The sequence below is a fragment of the Lepidothrix coronata genome, unplaced genomic scaffold, assembly GCF_001604755.1.
Source record: "Lepidothrix coronata isolate B3197 unplaced genomic scaffold, Lepidothrix_coronata-1.0 Scaffold198, whole genome shotgun sequence".
Classification (NCBI taxonomy): Eukaryota; Metazoa; Chordata; class Aves; order Passeriformes; family Pipridae; genus Lepidothrix; species Lepidothrix coronata.
This window is the reverse complement of record NW_016690378.1, coordinates 405,954-411,507: the sequence shown is the minus strand read 5'-3', so window position 1 is coordinate 411,507 and position 5,554 is coordinate 405,954.

Genomic DNA, 5,554 nt, shown 5'->3' with positions numbered 1-5,554 from the left:
TCCCTGCTGATGACTCCCAGCACCACAGAGCTGGGTGAAGCTGCCTGGGAATGCCTTTGGACCTCTTCATGTGACGCTGAAATGACTCACCAGTTTTTAATGGAAAGTTTTGGGAGCCCAGGAGATGGCTCCTGGCTGAGAGGAGGGTGCAGTCCCAGGGAGACAGCAGTGCCGTGGAGGGGTGCCCAGATTTTTCACTGGCACTCTGCTCCTGGAGCCTTCACCCCCAGCCTGGCTGAGCAGGCAGCCCAGTGCCTGCCAGGGCACAGCTCACAGGGTCAGGACACGTGGCTTGTGGTCAAAACATGCTCTGTGGAGTGCAGGACCCACCAGCTGCTGCTGCATCACGTCAGGATCTCTGAACTGCCGCTGGTTCTTGTGCTCCTGGCAATGTCTCAGAGGAGGGATGGAAGAAAGGCAGGGAGGGAAGGGTGGTGGCATGGTTGGAACATCCTGCAGACAACCACAGGTTGCTCTGAGCCAGCACCAGTGATATTTCCACCAAAACCAGTTGCTTTACCATGCAATCTCCATGGCATTCCTGAGCCACATGGAAGTATAAGAGAGGACAGGAGGAAATGGCTTCAGGTTGCACTGGGGGAGTTTAGTTTGGATATTAGGAGCAATTTCTTCACTGAAAGGGTGGTCAGGCAGTGGCACAGGTTGCCCAGGGCAGTGGTGGAGTCCCAATCCCTGGAGAGATTTAGAAGATGTGTGGATGTGGCACATGGGGACGTGGTTTTGTGGTGGAGTGCTGGGTTAATGATTGGACTTGATGATCTTAGAAGGCTTCTCCAATCTTAATGATTCTATGAAAGGCCAAAGCAGAAAGTGCTTGGAGATGGAAACCTGGCACAGGAAAGGGAAAGTCAGCAGGCTCTCCCCAGTGACAGGCTCACCAGCTGCCACCAGCTAGTGTACTGCTCTGGGCACGCTGGGGATGAGCACCAGGAAAGGGCCAAGTGGAGCTAAAATGGGAGTTTCCTATCTTGGTCCTCTGTGCCTCTTGGCAGAGCTCCATGAGGAATGGGGATGGCTGCCTGCCCATTTGTGTAACTTCCAGCTTGCCTGTCCTTTAATCCTGTTTTTTCTCTCTTCCTGCCTTGTCAGCCTTGATCATGGGCTCCATCAGCCTTCCTCTGCCACTCCTCCCTCTGCCATTCCTGCTGGGAGTTTGCAGCCAAGTCCCCCCACAGCTGCTCACATCCCTCACTGTGCAGCAGACACCTTAGAATCACAGAATCATTCAGCCTGGAAAAGCCCTCTGAGATCATCAAGTCCAACCATTAACCCAGCACTTCCAGGGCCACCACTAAACCATGTCCCCAAGTGCCACATCTGCAAGGTTTTTGAACACTTCCAGGGATAGTGACTCCACCACTGCCCTGAGCATCCTGTTCCAATGCCTGAACACCCCTTCTGTGAAGAAATTTTCTCTAAAATCCATTCTAAACCTCCCCTGGCACAGCTACCTGGGAGAAGAGATCGACCTCTCCTGGCTCCAACCTCCTTTCAGTTGTGGAAAGAGTGATGAGATCCCCCTGAGTTTCCCTTTCTCCAGGCTGAGCCCCACCAGCTCCTAGCCTTTTCTCATCAGACTTGTGCTCCAGCCCCTTTCCCAGCTCCATTACCCTTCTCTGGATATGCTCCAGCACGTTGGTTCAGCTCCTGCCATGGGCTGAGGATCCTGCCTGCAATCTGACTCTCCAACACCAGTAGTAGCCCTGCTGCTGGGATCTGTGCCTCACACCCTCACCTCACAGCAGCAGGGTCCTCAGAGTCTCTTGCAGACCAGGGTGAAGCCCCAAAAGAGATGCTTTTTGGGGGCAAACAGACCTTAGTCACTGTCTGCCATGGGTGTTGTCTTCTCCTCATCTTGCCAGCCAGGACCAGCTCGGACTTCCCTGGGTGCTCACCTACCCCTAGCAGCACTGAGGAGCAACTGCCCAAACCCAGGGGCCAGGAAAAGCCTCCAGCAGCCATGGAGTCCCATGCAACCCACTTACTCTGCTGACCTTCAGAGGCCAGAAGCTGAAACCAGTGACTTGAGCTTACCTGGGACACCACTGAGTCTCTGCCAGGTCTCACAGCCTGGACCCAGCCCATGTGTGGCTCAGCCCTTGGTTCCCCTCTCCTCTGGCCTCCCCCCCTCCCCGTCCTGGGGTCCTCCCCACCCCAGGCAGGGCTCCCCCACCCTTTGCACCGGCCTTTATGTCGCCGAAGTGGGGCAGGGCATGAAATATGGATGAGGCGCCGTGACCTGTCGCGTGCTGCTGGGCTGGACCCGGATTCGATTAGCCCTGATGTTTCTTTCATGAGCGAGAGGCTTTCTCCTCTCCGCAGCTCTTTGCCGCGAATGCCGGGCTCAGTCACGGAAGCAGACGGCTGATTAACCACCCACTGCCTGCCCCTGCTCCTGCCTGCTGCTCCTGCCTGCTGCTCCTGCCTGCAGCCACCCGGCCTCGCCCTCCCTCCTGTCCCTGCCACCGCTGTCTCCTGCTTTTCCCTACCACTCTAGCTGGCATCTGCCTTCCTCCTTCTCCCTGAGCTGGCATTCCCGTGGGTCATTCCCATGCCAAATGCAGAGTGGGTTTCCCCATGTGTTGGGACTGGGCGTGACTGGAGGTGGAGCAGCACTGCTCAGGGAAGAGGTGATCGGACACTGCCTGATCTGAAGGATACGGTTCAAGGTGTGCAACCAGGTACCTCCTGCACCAGGGACAGAGCTCCTGCATCTGCTCCAGGGACGTAGGGTTGGTTCCCAATCAGGCTGATAAATCCTCTCTTCAGCAAAATGCTGCTGATTTTCCTAATGACCAGGCCCGGCTCCAGAGAATTTCACTGGGCTATTTCAGGCAGCTAATTGTGCCTAGCAAGGACGTTCCTACCGTTCAAATTTTCAGTTATCTAGGATGTGAAAGCTCACAGGCTTCCCAGAGCTGCTCTGTGGGGCAGGAGAAGGGGACACAGCAGTGCCTCTGCATCTCTCTTCGTCCCTCTGCTTTCCTAGGGTAACCTTGGAGCTGATACGTGCCATTGGCTTTGAGACTCTGTGCATCCAACACTCCTCAGCTTTCCTTGTGCAGGAAATCCTAGGAATGGCAGGAGCCATTCCCTCCAGCTCCATCCACACGTGTGATAACCTGGCTCACACTCAGCAAGATCTTGGTTGTCTCCTTCCCAAACAACCAGCTGCGGGAAGCATTAGAGGCACCAGAACTTTGCACAAATTTAAATACTCAGGTGTCTGGAGAGGGGTGGATGATTTTGCAGCTGAAAACTTTCCCTCTGCCTTTTAACCCCCGGAATTGCACCTGTGCTCTTAATCGTGTGCCTGCATAAAGTTTCCAAGGAAGTGCTGGTGGGGGCCAAAAACTCTTCACCGATGAAGGTTTTCAGCTCTCAGTTGGCCAAGGGCAACCTGACCTGACTTTGAAGTGGACATGCTTGCAGCTGGGGGCTGTACTGTGGATCTCCAGCCCTTCCAACAAAAATCCTTGGCTGAACCTTGTTTTGTGACGGCTCCAGCACCTCGAACCCTCAGGACTGTGGACTTTTGCTCTTTCACTGCTGGAACAACCCAGAGCATCCTCTCGATGTGTTGTTTTGCTCTGGGAAAAGCCCTGCCCATTCTTACAGCTGCACTCCTTGACCTCCAACGGGTGCCATTCAGAAGTGGTGCAGTTGGCTCCAGGAATGATTTTTTGCACTGTGACTGCTTGGATGCAGCTGAAGACATGGCAGTGGTATGGGTGGGTCACGCCTGCCAGCTCTCTGTGCCCCTTAGCTGAGGGCACAGGGCTTTCCCTGACCTCGTGCCCGTGCTCCGAGGGGAGGCAACGAGCTGGATCAGGAATGACCTCCAGCACATGGACAGGTATGAGCCAGTCAGCTGGAATAAATGGAGTCACGGCAGGATGAGAGCCGAGCCAAGCAGACTAAACGCACTGACCCACTTCTTACCCCTGAATTCCAGTGCCTCCCTGTCTTGGCGGGGCTGTTTTGGGGAGCGCATCCAGCACTCCGGGGGGGTAGGGGCTGTGCCCAGGATCGCAGCCCTCGCTGCCTCCTTACCCAGTGGGTGGGTGGGCTGCCTGCTGGGCTGCCGCTTCCAGACCCTTTCCGCCGCTCTGCCTCTGGCTCCCGCGCGGGGAGGGCCGGGCTGGAGGCGGCGGCAGCGATCCCGCGGCCCCGGGGAGCACTTGACACGCGATTCCTCTCGCACAGACAGCGCTTTACACGCTATTGTTGGCACAACACAGCGAGCGGCCGGGGGTTTCTCTGACACACACACACGCTCTCACTGCAGCTCCCACGCCTTGTCCTTCTCTCAGCCGGGATCCTGTCGCTGCCGAGCGCTGCTTGGGCAGCAGGAGGGTCTGTGCTCCTCGGGGAACTGTGGCAGAGCAGGTTCCTCACTCTGCCTCTGCTTCTTCTGCCCCTCTAGCCCTCACTGCCTGGCTGCCCCAGGCCACTGGTGAAGACTTTGTGGCTTTCCCCCTACAACATCTGGAGTAGTTGGTGGAAGATGACTGGAGTAGTTGGTGGAAGATGACTGTCCCAGCCATAACAAGCTGTTACCCATCTCACCAGTGTGGTTCAGAGATTGTTTTTCAATTTGAATTTGTCGTTCTTGGGTCTTGTGGCCAGGCTTTAGGGTCTGTCTGCCTTTTTCCAGTTCAAGCTGCCAGTGATTGGCATTCCTCTGGGCCAAGAACCATGGTGCAAATCCAGACCCTTCCTGTGCTGGATAGAGTGGTCCTGCCCTGGAAACTGCAGCTCCTCCTGGTCCCTCACCTCTTCCCCCAGACCCAGCCTCAGGGGTGACAAGACTCTATGTCTGTCATGGGGTGGTGATAACGCCTCCAGGTGTTCCTATATCCCAGGCTATTTTTCCATCTCCTGCACTTCATTTACATGCACAGAGGGTTCACTAAGTGGTTTTTTTCCCTCTGTGCATTTGTTGTGCAGTTCATGCAATTCACCTGCTGTTATGTTGGCCATGCACCACACTCAGCCAGTGCTCCCTGAGAAGCTCAATTTGGGGCTCAGAACTCCAGGGAAGAGAGACAGGGGCCCTTGAGGACAGAGTGAGTGACTCTGCCAGCAGGCCATCTGTCCATGCTACAAGTGCTGGACGGGAAGGACAGCAGACACACTGGTGAGGCAATGCCAGCACAGGAGATGCCCCCAGAGGGTCCAGTCCAGGTGGGAAATTCAAGGGATTTGGAGCTGGGAATGTTCTAACCAGAGAGGAAGCTCTATCCCATGTGGCTGAGACTCGTGTACCAAAGGGTGAGCAGCTGGTGTGTGCAAGGGAGTGACTGGGGTGACTTTGGTTGCCCGTGTCCAGAGCAGAGATGTTTACCCTGGAGCTGTGCAGAAGGATGGTCCCTCTGTGCCCTGGTGTGGTCTAGGGGTGTCTGGCAGATTGTGGCTGCACAGGATGGTGGGCATACTCCTCTCCTCCCAGCCTTCAGGCTTCCGACTCCATCTGCTGTAACAAAAGTGGAATTTCTGCGACTTGTGCTGCCTGTGCTGGGGGAACATGCAG